At 51.5% G+C, this 20,548-nt stretch overlaps 1 non-coding gene across 1 annotated transcript; it reads left to right on the top strand.

The window, feature by feature from the left end:
- Positions 1 to 11,553: 11,553 nt before the first annotated feature.
- On the top strand, positions 11,554 to 11,662 carry LOC140692285 (U6 spliceosomal RNA). Its single transcript, XR_012067855.1, has one exon. It is a non-coding gene; the product is annotated as a U6 spliceosomal RNA (small nuclear RNA).
- Positions 11,663 to 20,548: the final 8,886 nt, after the last annotated feature.

Below are 20,548 nucleotides of genomic sequence, written 5' to 3'. Positions count from 1 at the left end.
CTCTGCTGGAACGTTTCCTAAGGACGGCAGACGAAGATGGTCTCCACATGCTTTCCAGGAGACGTTCCTCAGAACGAGACCGTGACTATTCCGGAGACCGTGACTATTCCGAAGCAAGCCCGAATCGGTCACAGCAAATGTTCACGAGGAAGTCACGGTGAACCGTCTGGGACACAAGTGTTTCCCAACCGGTCCACGTACGGACACGATTTGGTCCTAGCCAGAAACAGACACTTTCTCCTCACAGCATCCTTTTGTTTTGTTTTGTTTTGTTTTGTTTTGTTTTATTTTATTTTATTTTATTTTATTTTACTTGTATGTATATATGTATGTATGCACATACGTATGTATGTACGTATGTACGTACGTACGTATGTAAGTAAGTAAGTATGTGTGTATTCCGGTCTGTCTGTCTGTCTGTCTGTCTGTCGGTCCATCCGTCCTCCGAAGGTATACCAGTCATGTCGGCCAACACACTGACAGATCTCGAGTCTTTCCTATCAGAAGGATATCAAAGCACGTCCCCTTCGACTCATGGAGCCAGGAACGAACGCTTCCGTATCTCATCTTCTTTGGAAACGATCTAAACATTCCAGGGACGTCGCCAGACGCTCCAGTTGCAAGGGACCAAAAACTACGTGGAGGAGGCACCAATTTTTCAGAGACGGGCCGCCTCCCCCCTCCCCCAACACACACACTACCCCCCAGGACTGCTTGGGATGTGAACACTTCCTGAGACTTGAGACCGAGCCAGCCATCGCTCCCAGACTCTTTATTTTATTTTATTTTATTTTATTTTATTTTATTTTATTTTATTTTATTTTATTTTTCTGGCTGACACATTTCATGACAGAGGTAACCCACAGGAACTTCAAGGATTCGGGGTAAACCTAGGGAGGCAAAAAGTTTCACCTCGAACGCTGCTCATCACAATCAAGACATGGCTCTTTTCACGAGACCAATCCCTTGACATTTGGTTTTCTGGATGGAAGGATCTGTCCCAGATCATGTCAACCTGAAGGAAAACATTTGGGTTCCTTCCTGTTCGCATTCCCTGCCTGCATGTTCCCTTGAAAACCAGTTCCATAGAGCTCTTTCATGAATGAACTCTGGCAAGTGTATATGGAGGGAGAAACACGTCAGGCCTACAAGCCGGGGACGTACACACGTGCCTACATGCATACATGGGACTGGGCCCTTTCCAGATCCTTGGATGGCAGTACCATAGAAATGAGGATGGCTTCCACAAGACTCTCAGGCAAGCCAAGCTCTGTTGCGAAAGCGATAGCTTGTGCACAAAGGAGAAGGTGGCATGACGGGAGGGGGGGAAGGGGAGCACCAGCTCCCTGAGCAGCAGGGGCCACTTGCTTTTCTACCTAAAGGAAGGGCTTTGTCTCAGGATCACTGATCACTTCCACAAATCATCCAATATCTTGGCTCGGCCGCAGGCGCCTCCAGGGTGCAGAGCCATCGCCCCAGGCTCTGTGGGGAATAGAGAAGACTTCCGTGAGGGGAAAGAAATGCATGAGAATTTTCTGCAAGAAAGCTCAGGAACACATAATGTGAACATGGAGAGTTGAGCTTCCTGTCTTGTGACAACTAGGTCTGCTGGGTCATGTCACAGAGAGCAAGCGAATCCTTTATTCCCCTGAGCCTTTTTCTTTCTCTTTCTCTTTCTTTGTTCTTTTTTCCCTTTAGAGTGTGTGTGTGTGTGTGTGTGTGTGCGCGCGCGCGCGCGCGTGTGTGTGTGTGTCTGTCTGTCTGTCTGTGTGTGTCTGTGTATGTCTCTGAAACTCAGGTAATGCCCTGTCTCATACAGACGAGACCAGCAGATCGACATGACCAGAGACTTTGTAGCTTTCATTTAAAAACTATAGGTCACTCATGAGTCGGGTAGGACGGGTGCTGCGTCCAGCGCAGTTCGGGACCGTGTCTGAGGACGGGCGACGCAAGAATTAAGAAACAAAGAGACAAAGTAAAGAGCAAAAATGGGACCAGGGGACTCAAGGTCTCGTGGATCTAGAGTGCCAAAAGCCTGGTCGACAGCCTGTTTATTGGGAGTCTACGGCTCAGGGGGGGAAAAAAAAAAAAAAAGATATGCGATCAAAGAGGTGGGGCTTTAGATATTTCATACCAGAAGCACGAAGTTCTGCTTGCTGGCTAACTGATTCATTTCAGGCCTAACCCTTCCAGGAACAATCACCCTCCTCCGGGGATGCAAAATTTCTAAGCGTATATCCTGTGATTGCCTCTGGGACATCTCGAGATAGCAAATATTTCCCCGGGGTTAAACCGCATGCTTTCCTGCCAGAACCAAGTTCTGTTAATGGCTGATCTGGCTTCCCATGACCGTCCATTGTTTTACCCTAAGGAAATATCTGCCATCCTTTGTGCCCTCACGGTCAATCTCAGGATTGCCCCTCACACAATTTCTTTAGCATCATGCATGTTCTAGGTCATCTACTGTGTAAAACATGAAAACAAAGCAAGCGTGTGCATTTTTAAGCAAGTTAAGTGTGAATGTAAGATTTTAAGCTCATGGAAATGTTGGTGCAGCTTGGTTTCTAGTTGCTTGTTTTCCAGCAGCTTGTTTCCCAGCAGACGCGTAGGACACTAGAGAACCCACTCACTTAGAAAGAACCGATGGGACGGGTAAGGTTTTTCGGCTCGGAGGGTGAAAGCTTTTAAACTCTGCGTGGAAAAAAAGACGTTTCAGATGTATATTTCTCCTTAAGAAGGCTGCGAATTAGAGTTTCGACGAGGGAGCCCTCGCAGCAGTGTGCACGTTTAAAAAGGCCTCCGCGTGCCCCCCCCCCTTTTTTTGTTTCTTCCATTTGGTTTCAGGTTCTACCTGATTCAGCCCCCTGGCCTCAGTCTCAGGCCATTGTGAGCTATGTAGACGTTTCTGACGTTGTCGAGACGGACAAGATAAGGACGGTTCCCCCAGAGAACAGGGCCGCTGCTTCTATGAGATCAAAAAGCTGACCTGCTCATCCAGCTCTATGTTTAGGAATTTGCTCCTTTCTGGGAAAGCGTAGAGCTCTGCGGTAGAGTGCGTGCTCAGCATGCACAAGGCCTTGGGCTCAGTCCCCACTACCACCACTGAAAACGTAGAATAAATCTAAATAATTACTTAAAACGTAGATAAAGACACCTAACGACCCGTCCCCCCTTCAAAAAGATAAAAACTTTTTGTTAAAAAAAAAATTTGTTTTTTAAATTAAAAAGACAGGAGGAGGAAGAGGACGAGGACGAGGATGAGGAGGAGAAATTAGCTTCTTTCCAACAAGGAGATTTCCAGGTCAAATGGAGAGCCAAATATTTCTATGTTCTAAGACTTCAGCTTTCCACGTATCCTGGTGTCAAAACGTCTGCACGGGTAAAGATTGTTCATCATTCTGTGCCTATGCACTTCCTGCATTTTGGAGTGTTCATCTGTCCTTTCTCTTAGGAATAGATGATCATCATAAACAGCAGTTCTGTTGATTAAACCCCCTTTTAAAATATCGTTGTTTCATGTTCACTAAAGTTACCTAATAATCACTTCACAATCTATGGAAGTCAAATCATTGTGCTGTACACCTGAAACTGATAGAGGGCTGTATGTCAAACCTATATCAATAAAACTGAAAAAAGAAAAGAAGAAGAAGAAGAAAAGAAAAGTCGGCTCGGGGCATCCGATAAAGGCCCTCTTTCTGAGCGCACAAGTCAACCTCGGGCCGATTCACCCTGACCCTGAAGAAGGGCAAAAATCACCCTCCACTCTATCTCCCGTTAGGTCCCGGACACTAGCCAGAGTTCCCCCTCCCTCAACCCCCACCCCGTTCTTGCGTCACACTGTGTGGGCTCAGGCACACAACCTATCGGTTTCCTTGAGCGTGTGGAATGAATATCGCCCGAAGGGAATTTCCTCTGTTGTCGTTTAAATAAGCTGACGTGTTAATCAGTGCTACGGAGGGACACATTCCCTTTGACCTGATCAACCAGAATGACATCCCAGGACCCAGGAATGTACAATATCATGGATTGGAAAGTATCTTAGAATTCAGAAATCATGGTGATGTGGGTCTGATGACCTAGCTGGCTCCATACAAACCAAGAGATGAAGGTGCCCAACGTTTTCACTCGATGCTGCCTAAGTTCTTGACAGTCACTTTAAAAAAGGAAAAGGAAAATTTGGATGGCACGCTTAGTTTTGATAATGCCCTCTGACTGCATAGTGAAACGCAAGGAAAAGCCGTGACGCTCGCCCACGGTATAGAGAGAAACGCAGAACCGTGTTTCTGGTAGCCTTCTTCACCGCTGCGCCAAGGCGGGAGCGACGGCTACCTCATGCAAAGGAGGAGAGGACGGGTTTCTCGGCCCCGTCACACAATGCCAGGCAGAAGAAACCTTCTCTGATGAGACATAAGTGTGTCAAAGCGCATCCCTGCGTCGAAGGCTTCGGTTTCCCGGGGAAGGGGGTCGAGCCGAGGGACCCAGGACCCCACGTCAGTCAGTCAGTCTTTCACTGGATTCACTGGCCTCGCTCTTACCCCTCAGCAATGGCCGCTCAGATTGCTCACGGGGGTCTTTACCTTCTGGCTTTAGGAAGGACTTTAAACTTCGGCTGAGGGGCAGACACCCAGAAGGGTTCTTTCAGTTCACCCCATCTTAGGGAATGCCATACCCAACACGTTGGTTTTCATCCCATCGTGGGCCTACCTACCGGAGAGTTTTGCTGCTTAAAAGTCCCCTGTGCTCCACCTATTCATCAACAACCCCCCCCCCGCCACAACACACACACACACACACACACACACACACACACACACACACGCACGCACGCGCGCACACTCACACACACACACACACACACACACACACACACACACACACAGAGAGAGAGAGAGAGAGAGAGAGAGAGAGAGAGAGAGAGAGAGAAAGAGAGAGAGAGAGACACAACCTTCACCCCCGCACACACACAACCCCACTCATCTTTTCACCCTCTCTGGGCTTTTGCCCTTTTGAGAATGAACGTCATCCAGAGCCGGTACCCTACAGGATGCCACCTTTTCAGATTGGCTCCTTTCAGGGAGTCATGTGCACGCAGAAACTGCCCCGCCTGTCTCCCACAGGTCTCTCGGCTCCACGGGCCCCTGGTTTCCTTTTTAGAGCCAAATCACATGCCGTGGCACGGACCTAGCCCGGGCTACGTGTCCCTTCACCTCTTGAAGGACGCGTCTGTCTCGGTCGCCTCCACGGTTCCGGCGGTGATGAAGCAAGCCCCTCCACCCCCCACCCCCACCCCGCCCGCCATCCAGGTCCGTCCGTCCGCGTTCAGGTTTCCGCGTGGACGGAGCCCCGAGGGCTAGGCCTCAGGGTGAGGGTGGTATGGCGGGTGGCGGGTGGCACACTGAAGGGTCCGAAATCCGGAGAATGCCGGCAAGGAAGGTCGCCAGGTCAAAGCCTTCCTTCCCTCCCTCCGTCTCCTTAGGGTGGATGGCTGGGCCCATGAATTCAGAGAGGACACGAGACACATGGTGTGAACCGAGATTCCCAAGCCAGGAGACCTGGTGGAGGGTAAAGAAACGAGCTTATTGGGGGGGGGCCGGGGGGGGATGGGGGGGTTCTTAGGACTGCAGCCCAGGAGACACAGATGCAAGAAAGAAGCACTGGAAGTGTGTGTCACCAGACTACCCCACGGGGCAAGTGGAGAAGGGGAAACGAAAGAAAACACCACAAGAGCAAGGCGGGAACTTTGAAACGACAAGGCTGCAGCTAGCAGCTGCTGGCAGATTTGTTTTTGAAACCGGTTGGTGGCGCCCTTGAGCTTGATACAGTTCTGACCACTCATGCCCCCCCTCCCCCCATGGATGCCGGTGTCGGGACCCAGGGGAGGCCACCCCAAACATGTATGTGCCTCCGTGGCACACGGATAGGTTAGAAATGAGAGTGACCGAAGAAGCCGAGGGGCCGGCCAGCAGACGCAAGAGGGACCGGACCCTCAGACTCTTCTTTCTGTCTCCCTGAAAGCGGGAAATCAATCACTTCCGTGGAGGGTGCCCTCCCTGCATCTGGACTTAGGAAATCACCCTGATCTCCCACTGAGAGCCTTCAGGCCCCGGAAGCCTAGAGAAAACCAACCAACCTCGTGACTTCTTTCAGGGGCTTCCCCCCCAAAACCCAAACTCCGTCTCGATTCTTCACAGACGGGTCACCCAAAACCAAAGTCTCTCAGCCCGGTCCATTTCGCACAAAGGGCTGATTTCTTGTCCTAAAACGGAGAAAAGCTGCCTGCTTCGGGGACACATGAGTGCTTGAATGAAAGACAGGAGGTTCCCTGTCGCTCCTGCTCAACGATCCGTCTGGGGTCCATTTTTGGATCAGTCCAGCCCAGAGGACTCAAGATGTGTAGAGGGAGGGGACAACGTGCCCCTCCCCGAAACAAGACTATGTCTGTAACCAAGTTCCTCCCACTGGCCGTCCAGCTCCATTTTGGATGACTGAATCCTGGTTCACCTCATTTGGCTGTTTTGTTTTGTTTCGTTGTGTTTGTTCTTGTTTTTGTTTTTTGATTAATAGACTTTATTTCCTAGAGCAGTTTCAGGCTCACAGCAGAATTGAGCAGAAAATACAGAGAGTTCTCACACAGCCCTCCCCACCCACACATATATCCTCCCCTCCCCTCAACATCCCTCATCAGTGTGGCCTATTTGGTCAAACTGATGGTCCGACATGGACACGCTATTATCAATCAAAGTCCATAGTTTACATGACGGTTCACTCTTGATGTCGTACGTTCTATGGGTTTTGACAAATGCATAATGACATGTAGCCACCACTATGGTATCCGACGGAATAATTTCATCGCCTTAAAAAAATCCCACACGCTGTATCTGTTCATTCCTCCTTCCCTCCCTCTCCCCAAACCCCTGGATACCACGATCTTTTTATTGTTTCTAGAGCTTTGCCTTTTCCAGGATGTCCTTTGGTTGGAATTGTCCAGTTGGTAACATTTTCAGACCGGTTTCTTTGATTTAGTAAGATGTCTTCTAAGTTTCTTCCATGTCTTTCATGGCTTGATAGCTAATTTCCTTGTCTTTCTTTCTTTTTTATTCATGTATTTATTTTTTAATTTTTTACTGCACACATATTTTTTAATTTACATATATGTACTGTTCATTGTTTCCAGGAAGGTTTAGCGCTTTAGCTTTTTAAACTTACATAGTTATCAAAGGAATAAAGCCAACCGCAAAATAAGGATGAATTCAAAAAGATACACACACCCTGCTATTAACAGCAACATCATTTATAATGGCCAAGATACGGAAGCATCCTAAGTGCACATCAATATTTGAATAGATAAAAAGAGGGGACACACACACACACACACACACACACACACACACACACACACACACACACATATACACACACGGAATGGAATACAATTCACCCGTAAGAAAGAAGGATATTTTGCCATTTGTGGCCTTTCCTTTCCTTTTTTTTTTTTTTTTTTTTTCCCCTCCTCCACTTTAAAAACCAGAATTTTATAACTGGGATAAACACTTCCATTGCGTCAAAAACAGTAAAATGCCTAGAAATAAACTTAATCGAGGAGGTTACCTATACTCCAGAATCTGAAATGACACAAAGAAATGGAAAGCTGTCTTGTGCTCTTGCATTGGCAGAATCAATACTATCAAAATGGCCACACTACCCAAAGCAATCCGCAGGTTCCGTGCAACCCCTGTCAAAATACTCACGACATTCCTCACAGAACTAGAACAAACAATTTCAAAATGTATAAGGAACAATGGAAGACCCTAAACAGGCAAAGCCATCTTTTGTAGGTCTCCTCTCTCTCTCTCTCTCCCTCTCTCTCTCTCTCTTTCTCTCTCTCTCCCCACTCCCTCCCTCCCTTTCTCTGTCATGTTTTTGTTCTCTTTTCTTAGGGTTTGATGACTTGAGACGATCCTTTAACATTCCTTGTAAAGCCGGCTTGATGGTGCTGAAATCTTGTAGCTTTCGTTTATCTGTGAAGCTTTTGATTTCTCCCTCAAATCTGAACGAGAGCCTTGCTGAGTAGAGTATTCTTGGCTGTCACTTTTCCCCTTTCATCACTTTAAATATGTTGTGCCACCCACTTCTGGCCTGTAGAGTTTCTGCTGAAAAATCAGCTGATAACCTTACGGGAGTTCCCTTGTATGTTATTTGTTGCTTTTCTCTCGCTCATTTTAATATTTTCTCCTTACCCTTAATTTTGGTCAATTTGATGATGATGTGTCTCGGTGTGTTCCCGTATGGTACTCTTGGCACTTCCACCTCATTTGGTTATTTAAAGGATCTTCAGTCTGTTCAATTCATAGGAGAGAACTTCCACACGTATTTCTTCTCAGTTTTATGAAACAAAGAAGGACCCAGAAAACTGGCAAAACATAAATGCTCTTCTATTGGGTTGAGCAAAGACAGGCCCTGGCCGGGGAGGGGGGGGGGGGGTGTAGATGTATGTTATGTCCTGATTCCAGGAAGGAAAGGGGCCAGGGTCAGCGTGCCCTTCTTTCTGGGGTATCTGTCTGTTCGCTTTTGGTGTTCGGCTGGTTTGGTTATTTCGGCTTTCTGTTTGGTTCCTTTCACAGATCCAGTGGCTCAAAGCAGCATTCTGATTTTCTTTTCTCCTGGGGTTTGGTTTTTGATAGGTAGAGGGACAGGGCCCACGCAGGGGTGGGGGTGGGGGTGGGGGTCACTGCGGCAGAGAAAGGGAGGCGGCTATGGTGAAATCATCGAGCTGAGGGGATTTCTACGAGAGGGACTCTCCGAAGTGAATGGGGTCCAAGGAGATCATCAGGGTTTCTGTGTGCTCGGTTGGTTTTGTTCGTGCGTGTGTTTGTTTTTTCTGGACGAGGCCAAAGAACTCCTCGGGTGGAGGTGCGTGTCCGAAGGGTCTGACAGGATGGGAGGATGCGGGGCGAGTCAGTCCATGTGCCCAGAAAGAGAGAGAACCTGTCATAGCTGAGACTCAGGCCTTTTTTGGACCTAGGCCCAGAGAGCAGTTCGGCTCCGAGCATTCACGGAGAAGTTCGTCGCCACCTCAGTCGTGTCCCCCACCCCCGCCCTCCCCCACGCCTCGGCCCCCAGTGAAGGAGGAATCATGAAGTGGCCGCACTTAGGCTAAGCCAATTTTGGGCTTTATGCTTACTGCTTGCTTTTAGAACGATCAGCAAACTCGACTGACCAGACACCGCTCCCAGCCCCAGGCCCACTGTTCAAAGCAGCTAAAGTTGTCGATTCTAACTGTTTGATTGGACCTTCCTCTGATCGTTCAAATTGACAATCATGTTTGACGTCTGAGTCTTTCCCCAGGAAGGGAGTCACGGGAGGATAAGCTCAGGAGAACGACCAGCCCCCTCCCACCCCCCCACCCCGAGTTCCTCCGTGGCGCTGGTGCCGCCGGGTGAGTCTGACCAGAGAAAGAAGGTCACGGGCTGATGACCTACTAGACCACCAGGAGGTCCCATGTTACCAGACACTCATCCAGATTTAGGAGGAAGTTTTATCAGAGACCCTTGTTGATCATGAGCACCTTTTATGCTCCCGCCTGTTGTGATTCCCTTTCATGCTCCAACCTGTTCGTCCACAGAAGCATGAAACCCCAACCCCAAGACGGGTTCACAGTTTGGAAGGCACTACTAGCCTGCTGTGAGTCCCCTTTGCCCAGCAAAGCAATCAAGCTGCCTCTTTTCTTCTAAACTCTAAGACCCTGTCTCTGGGTTATTTGGCTCGTCAGGGACGGGGTTGGGGGGGGCGATCTTTCGGCAACACCCGCACAAGTTTCCCTGAGTGGCAGGAACCAGCGTGGCCCTCAGGCCTCAGCCCCGCAGGCAGGCAGGCAGGCAGGCAGGCAGGCAGGCAGGCAGAGCTGGAGCGACCGTTGGTCCCGCCCCCGCCCGCGCACCCCCCCCCCCCGCCCCCCCGCCGCTGCTTCCGCCGCCGCCGCCGCCGCCGCCGCCACTGCCGCCGCCGCCCAGGCCTCCTCCACCGATCGGTCCCAAATCGGGTCCTAAATCGACTGGACTGTCTCCTGGAAGCGGGGGCGGGGACGTCAGGAGGATCCATTCGGCAGGGCCTCGTTCAATCGCTTCATTCAAATGCAGAAAGCTCTGTGCTCAGGTCAGAGCCTTTGACTTGGCCTCCGGCTCCTCTCCGTTGAACGGCTTTTGTTTTTTGGTTTCAATTTCCCCACCCTTAGGCCACCCCGTCCCAACTGCACGGAGGGAGGCGGGAGGGAGGGGGAGAATCTCGCCTGGTCTCAGGCCAAAGGAGTCCCCTCCTTTTCCTAACCTGGGTAAACCCCACTAAACCGTTTGAGAATCATGGAAGGGCATGGAAGCAGACCTCTGACTTGATAGATTCCTCTGGGATGGGAGACTTTAAAAAAAAAAAAAATTCTTTTTCCCCTGCTTCCAGGGAGGCAGAAAGGAGGGACAGAGTGTTCCTCTTGCCTCGGGCAGTTCTTTCTTTGTTTGTTTCTTTCTTTTGTTAAATCATGCTTTTTTTTTTTTTTCCTTCCTTTTTTTTCCTTCCAGTTTTATTGAGACAGAGTTGACATACAGCAGTGTATACTTTGGGGGGCGGGCGGGGAGAGGAATTCGATTTTATGCATTTATTTTTGACCGGAGGTACTGGGGATTTAACCCAAGACCTTGTGCTTGCTTGCTAAGCACACACTCTACCACTGACCTATACCCTCCCCCTTGGCCACTTGTGAAGTCCCTTTCATTCAGCATAATCCATCGGGCACATTTTGGGGCAGCCTACTCTGGACCCCAACATTTCCCTATTCTGTAACTTCCCTGGAAGTTTTACACATTAAAAGCTGGGCTGTTGACTGTGCGTGTGCGTGTGCGTGTGCGTCCGTGCGTGCGTGCGTGCGGTCTGGGGGCAGGAGGGAGGGAATGGTTTCCTAGGGGGCCTGCGTTTCATGGACCCAGTTTCTTAGTTCTGAGAACAGGTCTGTTCAAGGAAACTGTTGCCGTTGTAGTATCTCGTCTCAGGAGGCGGTGGTGTCGATGGGCTTCTGAAGCTAGGCCTAGGGAGCAAGCAGTCAGGTATCGCCTAAGAGGCACTTGTGTGGACAACCAAAGTACAGCACAAAGGTGAATCGTCGGAGCAGATGAGAAACCAGATTCAGGGCCGGGAGTAGGGGGTCAGTCTGGTAGGAGATTTCCACACATCGGGGTCATCGAAACGGCTCGAGCAGTTTGAAATGCCTCTGATGATGTCCTGGGGTGTTCGGCTCAACTCTCTGAGCGGCTCCCCCGAAAACAGGCCCGAGGATGGTTTCCACAGGAGCTGTTGTGGCCATTTCTCTGACGTTTACCTCCCGTTGTCCAGCTTCAGTCTGCAAGGCTTCAGGAGACGGAGCGTTTTCGTACTCAATGATGCCAAGGCAAAAGGGTGAGAGAAAATGGGAAACATTCGTGGAGAGGGTCCTAGGCAGATAGTGGAGGCAACTAGAAGACCTTCAGTCTCCGGGCTGGCTTTCAGGTTGAGACAAAAACCCTAAGGAAAGCACTTGCTGCCACAGGACATAGACTAACATGGGAACCATCCAGAGAAGATCAGCACGGCCCCTGAACGTGGACGACACACGCCCATGCGTGAAGCGTTCCATAGTTTTAGTGAAGTCAGTCACCCAGGGAAAGACAGATATCCTATGCCATCACTTCTAGGTGGGATCTGAAAGTAAGTCAAGACACCCATCCATACATAAATAACTCCATTTTAAAAAGACTCCAAGGAACCTATTTACAAAACAGAAACAGACTGGACTCGCAGACATGGAAAAGAAACCGATGGTTAACACAGGGGACAGGGTAGGGTGGAGGAACGGGGTAAGGCGGAGGGATAAATCAGGAGTTTGGGATTAGCAGATATAAACCACCCTATACAAACTAGGTACACAAGTAGGTCCTACTGTCTAGCACAGGGAACTATGTTCAATAGCTTGTAATAACCTATCCTGAAAAAGTATACGTGTGTGTGTGTGTGTGTGTGTGTGTGTGTGTGTGTGTGTGTGTGTGTGTGAATAAGTGAATCACTATGCCGTACGTCATAAATGAACACAACATTGTAAGTCAACTATACTTCCATTGACAGAGAGTTCCTACAATAAGCAGGCAGACAGACCGACAGACCGTCAGACAGACAGACAGGCAGGCAGACAGACAGACACACACACACACACACACACACACACTGTCTGTCTGTCTGTCTGTCTGTCTGTCTCTCTCTCTCTCTCTCTCTCTCTCTCTCTTTCTCTGTCTGTCTGTCTATCTGTCTGTCTCTCTTCTAAGGGTGGAGAAGAGTTTGCTGAGCTATTTCGGGGGCCCTCTCATCCTAGTTCCTATCTCCAAGTTGGTTCAAAGTCCAAAAGGCCGTCAAGCACTTAGTCAGATAGGTCCCTCGAAGAATACCTCCCACATCACGATGACAGACTTCTTAGGCCAGCCGAGAAGGTCCTTCAGTTCTGTGCCCATCTTGGCTCTAAGTTGATGTCAGTCCTCCAGGATCCAAGAAAGCCACGTTGGAAAACAAGTGGTGATTTTGATGGGACAGAAGATCAGTCATTTGGGGGGCGAAGGGTGGGGTAGGGAGAGATACCAGCCTGTCTGTCTGTCTGTTTTCATCCAGTGTGGGAGCCTTCCCAAAGAGATAACTCGAGAAGAGAGAAACGGGGAGTTGACAAAGAACACGTGCGGTGGCGTGCCCTCCCCCCACCCCAGGAGAAGGCCAAGCCAGAAGTCCCTCCGGATGGCGGGCTCTGGACTCCGGCTTCCAGGGGAAGCGATATTTTTTCCTCCCCATTTCAGGCCCGGAAGAAGAGGGAGAGGCAGAGTGTCCTTCTCGGGCATCCGTTGTTTCTGAAGCACGCTTGTTGCCGAAAGATCGGCCCCCGTCCCCGATGAGCCCAAGAATCCAGAGACAAGGTCTTGGAGCTTAGAAGAAAAGAGGTCATTTTATCGCTCTGCCGGGCAAAGGGGATTCACAGCAGGCTAGCGTCTTCAAAACTGTGTACCCACCTTGGGGATGGAGTGGGTGGGGTGGTTCTAGAGCCATAGCTCAAACAATCAAGCATCGATCACCATCCACAGAATCGTTTTCTCATCAGAAGACTCAGCATGGTGTCACGATGCCTCCCAGGTGACCCATTCTATAGAGGCTGGCGGTTAGATCTCATTATCTCATAAGCACTCAAGGTGTGGCCTTCTTGGTCACTCAGGCTATTTTGTCAGGTCAGTAGTCCCGTGACCGACCTTCTCCTCGGAGAAGGACTCAGAGACCCAGCACGATGATGACTTGCAATGACTGAAATACAGTAGAAACAGTAAGATCGATAGCTTCCAGTTTCAACAACGGGCCTGGAACCGTGAGCAGCAACCGGTCAGTCAGAAGAGTCGACCGTTTTAAGGGCGAGCATAAGAAACCGAATGACACCCCCCCCCAAGCAAATGAATGAATGAATGAATGACCTAATGATCCTCCCCTCCTCTCCCCCCCCCCCCCGCCCAAAAACGAAGCAATCCGTTAGCCTAATTCCGGCCATTTTATTCATCCTCCTTCACCCTGAAGCCCCAGTCAGCCACGTGCCACAGTGGTCTGTTTTCCGGTTTCCTCCACCACCCCAACCCCCACCAACGACCACCCCGCCAACATCCCCCCATGCCCAACCACCGCCCCAAGCGCGGGACTGGACGGGGGTGCTGGGGGCTGAGGGGGCGGCGATGGCGGCTTGAGGTGAGGGTGGGGAGTGTTCCGCCCAGATCGTATAGGAAGCTCAAACACAGCTGCAGTACGAGACGAGATGGTAGATTTCTGTGAGTCCTCCCTCCTCTTAAAATCCTTCCTAAGGAGGAGACAGACAGAAAGAGAAACATCACCCTCACTCCCAACGCCTCCTGTGCCCTCGTTGCACCCCAAAACAACAACAAGAAAAACAAAAACAAACACAACCACAAATAACTCGCTATCCCTGGGGAAGAAGGTTTCGATGGCATGGGGATATCATTCTAAACTTCATTCCCTCTTCATCACATTTCATGGAAACCGATTGCAATCTATGAGGCCCTGTGAAGGTAGGGGTTGGGGGGTAGGGAGGAGGGAGGGAAGGGAAGGGGGGAGAGAGAGAGAGAGAGAGAGAGAGAGAGAGAGAGAGAGAGAGAGCGCAGAGGAGAGGAGGGATAAAAGGGGAGAGGACAGGAAAGGAGAGGAGGGAAAAGAGGGGAGGGAAGGGGAAGCGAGAGGAGGCGAGGGGAGAGGAGAGGAGTGGAGGAGAGGGGAGAAGAGAGGAGCGGAGGGGTGAGGGGGGAAGGGAGGGGAGAACAGGGAAGAGGAGAGGAGGGGAGAGGAGAGGAAAGAGAGACAAGGGAGACAGACAGAAAGGCACACACACACACACACACACACACACACACACACACAGAATAGCGAAATGGAGAGAGAGACAGAGAGAGACAGACAGACAGACAGACACGGATCTAGGTCCGGGAGACTACACATGGGTATTCTTCTGAGTGATTTTATGTGTTTTCTCAATCGCCACCTATGGAGATAAAAGTCGCTCCCATAAGATGAAGGGAGTCCTTCTGCCACCGCCCCCCGGCCCCGCCCTCCAGCACCGCTTGTGTTTGTCAGGGATTCCAAGCCAAAGCACGTGGAGGAGTGGGAGAGCTTCCTGGCGGCCCAAGGGGGAGGAAAGTCCGGCAGCATGAGAGAGGTAGTTGGCACGGGGAAGCTGGAGGCAGGCTGACGAGAAGATGGGTGAGGGGGCAGGGAGGAGGGTTTCCCAAGTTGGAGAGCCAAGACGAGGGAGGGGAGCCGTCGGTGGTCGCGTTCTGACCCCGACCCCGACCCAGACTGGAGCGGATCCCTGAAAGGAGGCGGTTCGGGCTCTCCTGCCGAGAACGCCCCTCTCTTCCTCTTTGTGCAGAAACACCTTCCGCGGACCGAGAAAGTCTATCCCGAGACCCTCGTCGGAAGAGTCCTTTCCAGACCCATCACGATCCTCCTGGGCCAAGGGGTCCAGGGGATGGGGCGGGGCCTCCATTCGATCCGTCTTCCGTCCGTCCATCCATCCGCAAGATCTTGAATATCCATGTAGGATTCCGGATGGTAGCAGTTTTCCAGGATCCTCCAGATCCTTGTAAGACCTCTCCTGGCAGATTCGACCCCTAGGTCGTACCGCGCAGCACAGGGCACTAGATTCAGTCCCTCGGGACGAGGGTTCCTGAAAAAGACCAGGAAAAAGAAGAACACAATCACTATGGTGTGCACCAGCCAGAAACCAGCACAACCTCGTCACTCTAACAGACTTGCCAAAGGCGGGGTGGGGAGAGAAAGTCATAGGATGGCTACCATCCCTCCCACCCCCACCCCACACGCCAAGCCCCCCAGCCCATCGTCATCCCTGCTCCCCCTCCTCCTCCCCCTCCCCTCCATCGACGCCCGCCTCCCGCTTGTACCCCACTCCTCCGAACCCAGCACCACCCACCTCGGCCTGGACGTGCTCGGCTCGGCTCGGCTCGGCTCGGCCCGGCCCGGCCCGGCCCGGCCCGGCCGTCCGGCCGACTTCTTCGCAGTGTCTAAAATAGCGCCCGGCCGACAGGCAGGTGGCACACGGCACCCGGCAGGGGAGCGAGCGGGACGGTTCGGGATCTCTGGGCGGCGGGGACACGCGGCCGGACAACCAGGAGCACGGACGGCCTGGCGTGCGTTTCTCCGCTCGGGGGGCCTCGACCAGGGACTGTGGTACGGGGAACGGGGACACACACACACACACACACACACACACACACACACACACACACACACACACCCACCCCTTCACCCCCACCCCCACCCCCACCTCCACCTCTGACAGCTTTCATTTGTTTTCGGCCGACCGTCCCTCGATGAGGTACAAGTGCCGGGGCTGGGGCTGGGGCTGGGGCTGGGGGGGTGGAGTTCCTCCCTCCACAACGACCCCACACGGGCTCTGTTCCAGTCACCCGAGTCCTCTTCCAAGTGAGACCACAGGCCTCCATCACCCGGCGTGAGCACTCGGGGGAAAAAGTCACCATCCTCATCGCTCCGCTCCACCTCTACACGTGAAGAACAGTTCCCAGCCCACGCCACTCAACCCCACCCCACGCCCCGATGCCACCCACCGCAGTGGAGAGAAACGAGACGAATCCACAGACGTCCATCCATCCGATGAAGAAACGGACGGCCCCATTCCAAGGAAGCATAGATATCTAGTCAGGAGATTCATCGAGTACTATGGAGGCGGTGGGAAAGGGGGGGGGGGTGTTGCGGTGGGGAGGGCCTAGAGATCCAGCAGTACAGCCCGTGCTTAGCATGCAAAAAATAAAGGCCCAGGGTTCAATCCCCAGCACCTACTCTTCAAAAATAACCCGCGGAGAAGCAAGACGGCGGAGTAGAAGGACACTGGTAGCTCACCCTCTCCCACAAATACACCAAAACTCACATCGACGGACCCACTTGGCCAATCAGAGCACCTGCGGAACTCCGACAGAACACCGCCCTCTTCGAAAGACAAAGACGCCCAAAATCTGGTAGGAGAAAAGGAGAAAAGAAAGAGTAAAAAGCAAAACAGTGCGGGAGGGACCGGTCCCGCGGGGAGGGAGCGGCAGAGGAGGAATAGGGCTCGTTCGCCAAAACTGCCCCTCTCCAACGGAGAGGCCGACGGGACGGAGGGGGCGCCCCCGAGCCTCAGATCTACCCAGAGCACCCCTTGACCGACCGACCCAAGTGAAACGGGCACAGAGGGTCCCCGCGACACCCAGCCCGAGTCGCAGGCCGGCAGCCAGGGGCCGGGACAGGCCGCACGAGCCGGGCGGAGGACCGGGGCGGCGGCCGGGAGGGGATACAGAGCAGAACAACCCGCCCCCCCCATACATGACGGGAAAAGAAAGGCAAAGCAACACGGCCGGTGTGCCCTGGGGGGAGGGGCGCCGTAGCCTCCGTCTCCTCAGATCCGCGGCGCCATCACCGGCGCTTCTCGCGAGAAGAGAGGCGGGACGCAGCCACAGCCGCCATAGCCTCTGGCGTGCAGCATGCGGGCGGGGGCGGGGCCGAGACTCGAATCCGCACCCGGGGGCTCCGCAGCCTTCTAGGCAGGACTGAGATTCGTTTACAGCCCGAGGCAGATAGGATATTTCTGCCCCGGTACCTCAGAGAACTCGCGCCACCATGACTAAGAAGGAGCCGAGTTTTGGGACGCAGCTAGGGGCGGGGCGGTTCCACGGTCTTCCCCGAGCCCACCTACGGAGAGGAGCGCCGCCGACCCGAGTCGGAGCACACAGCCGCACGGAGCAGCGGAACGACCGGGGCCGGGAGAGGGCGGGCGGCCAGCCAGCCACCCTCCTTCCCGGGAGGAACGCAGCATCCGACCGCGGTGCCGGGAACACGTCCCCCCCCCCCCCTTTTTTTTTTTCCTTTTCCTTTCTCTTTTTTAATCTCTCTTCTATCGGTTTTACCTTCTGTTACCTTTTTAACCTTGACTTTTGAACAGTCGTCTACGTTGACGGTTTTAATCCCTTTTAAATGTTTCCTTGAAAATCTTTTTATTATTATTATTTTTAAACATCCACCCCCTTTCCTTTTTCTCTTCTCTTGGTTTAGATCTCCTGTTATTGATTATTTACAGGTTTCAGATATCGTTTCTCGATCTTTTTTCTCCTTTTTATTAAGGTTATTAAAAGACGTCTCAACTCGATCGCTCTTCTGCTTCCACTTACTCTTCTATTATTGATTACACAGTGTCTTCAAACCTTTTCTTTCTCCCTCCTTTTCAAATCCTGTGTTTTATCTCTTGTTAAAGTCTGTTTTATTTCCGATTACCTTTTAAAAATTTACTTTTGAAACAATTGTGTTTTATTTTCTGATCTTTTCTATTTTTTAAAGGCTTTTAGAAGACGTCTCACCTCGATCGCTCTTCTGCTTCCACTTGCTCTTCTATTATTGCTTGTACACTCTTTTCAAACCTTTTTTTCCTCCATTCTTTTAAAATCCGGCTCCCCCACCCCCCTCCCCCTCCCACCGTCTCTGTCTCTGTCTCTCTCTCTCCCCCTATCCCCCTCTCCGTCTCCCTCTATCTCCCTCTCCCTCTCCCTCCCTCCCTCCCTCTCTCTCTCTCTCTCTCTCTCTCTCTCTCTCTCTCTCTCTCTCTCTCTCTCTCTCTCTCTCCCCCTCTCCCTCTCCCTCTCCCTCTCCCCCCCTTTTAAAGTTTTATTCCTGTATAGGCTTTAGATAAATACCTAAACTCCTTAAGGACCACAATAGATAACTGATACTCCTTAAGCCACAGTGCCAGAGAGATAGGAGCAGCATGAGGAAGCAGAGGAACCACTCCCAATGAAAAGAGCCAGAGAAATTCCCTGAAAGCACGATCCACAAAATAGACACGGATGGCCTGCTAGATCAAGATTTCAAAAAAGGAGAGATCCAAGTACCGAAGGAACTCCAAGTGATAGTGTTTAGATGTATACTGTACGTCAAAAACGAAATCGAAGCTCTAAAGAAGAGTCAAGGAGAACTGGTCAGCTCACTGGCTGACATGAGAAGTGGTCTAAAGGCTGTCCAAAGGAGGCTAGATCACACCGAGGAGCGAATAAGTGGCCCAGAAGACAGGACAACAGAAAGAACCCAATCAGAACAGCTGAGAGAAAAACAAATAAAGAACAACGAAAACAATCTCAGGGACCTACGGGACCATCGAAAGCGTGCCCATCTACGCACAATAGGGGTTCCAGAAGGGGAAGGGAGAAGCAAGGGGGTCGAAAAGGTATTTGAAGAAAGCATGACTGAAAATTTCCCAGCTCTAAAGAAGGAATCCGATATCCAAGTCCAGGAGGCTCAGAGGGTGCCAAACAGGGAGAACTCAAACAGACCCACACCGAGACCTATCCTAATCCAGATGGTCAGAGTCAAGGAGAAAGCAATGATCCTAAATGCCTTTAGGCAAGAGAAAAACAAAGAGTGAGTTCCAAGGGAACCCCCATAAGGCTCTCAGCGGATTTCTCTCCACAAACACGTCAGGCCAGAAGGGATTGGCAAGATCTATTGAAATTCCTGAATGAAACACAAAACAAAACAAAACAAAACAATGCAGCCTAGGATACTCTATCCAGCAAAGCTATCCTTTAGAATAGAAGGAGAGGTAAAGAACTTCACAGACAAGCAAAAGCTAAAAGAGTTTTGCAACACTCAACCCATGCGAAAAGAAACATCCACAGGTCTACTCTAAATAGAGAAGAAGCAGGACGGTACAAACATGAGACACTCATCCCCGGAAAGGTGATCACTCCCGTTCATTCCAAACAGAATAAACACAAAATTGTAAAAGAAGACATCTAAACCATCAGGAGTGACAGAGGGAAGCAAGAAAATATAGAGACTTTTATTTTTCCCCCTTCTCCTTCCTTTCTTTCTCTTTGAAACGTTTTGTTCTCGGTAGGATGGGCTTGAGATTCTATTACTATCTGTTTCGTACAAACAGTTATAGTCCTAGGTGAACAGATTTCCAAAAGAAAAACGAACGAACGAACGAACGAACGAACGAACTAACAAAACAGAAACAGACCGACAGATTACAAACTTGAGGTTGTCAGGGGTAAGGGCGGTGGGACGGGACTGGGATCTCCACATGTAGAATAGATAAACACGATGGTACCGTGGAACACGGGGAAGAAAAGTTTAAAAAAAAAAAATCAAATAAGCCAAATGACGCCTACCCGCCCGAAGAAAGAAAAGTCCATAGACACGGACGTGCATGCGTACAGACACCGCATACAGAGAGAGAGAGAGAGAGAGAGAGAGAGAGAGAGAGAGAGAGAGAGAGACAGACAGACAGACAGACAGACAGACAGACAGACAGACAAAGACAGACAAAGACACACATACTTAAGCCAAGCATGCAAACTAAAAATCCCTACATGACGTGAAGCAACCCAGATCATCCAATAACCAAGGACGCCCGGTCAACTAGAGATCCTTGGGGCCACAGGAGGCCAGGTAAGCCGCATAGGCACACAGAGTACAATCCCTCGGGCCACGGGCAGCTGAGAGGGCCGCGACAGCTGGTCGAACGCGTTGTGGGGGGGGGATCCACTGGGAGATCCACTCGGGCCGCCATCAGACAGAGGGCCGCGACGGCTGGTCGACCTCGTGGGCGGGGGGGGGGGGTCCACTGGGTCCGCGGCGGCTGGTCGACCTCGTGGGGGGGGGATCCACTCGGAGATCCGCTCGGGCCGCGACGAGACAGAGGGCCGCGGCGGCTGGTCGACCTCGTGGGGGGAGGGGATCCACTCGGAGATCCCCTCGGGCCGCGACGAGACAGACAGAGGGTCGCGACGGCTGGTCGACCTCGTGGGGGGGGATCCACTCAGAGATCCACTCGGGACGCGATGAGAGAGAGACACAGAGAGAGAGCCGCGACGGCTGGTCGACCTCGCGGGGGGGATCCACTCGGGGATCCCGTAAGGACACAGGGAGCGAGAGGGCGAGA

The sequence above is a fragment of the Vicugna pacos genome, unplaced genomic scaffold (genome assembly GCF_048564905.1).
Source record: "Vicugna pacos unplaced genomic scaffold, VicPac4 SAC-SAT, whole genome shotgun sequence".
In the NCBI taxonomy this organism is placed as follows: domain Eukaryota; kingdom Metazoa; phylum Chordata; class Mammalia; order Artiodactyla; family Camelidae; genus Vicugna; species Vicugna pacos.
The sequence above is the reverse complement of the archived record's forward strand: the minus strand, read 5'-3'. Positions and strand labels throughout refer to the sequence as shown.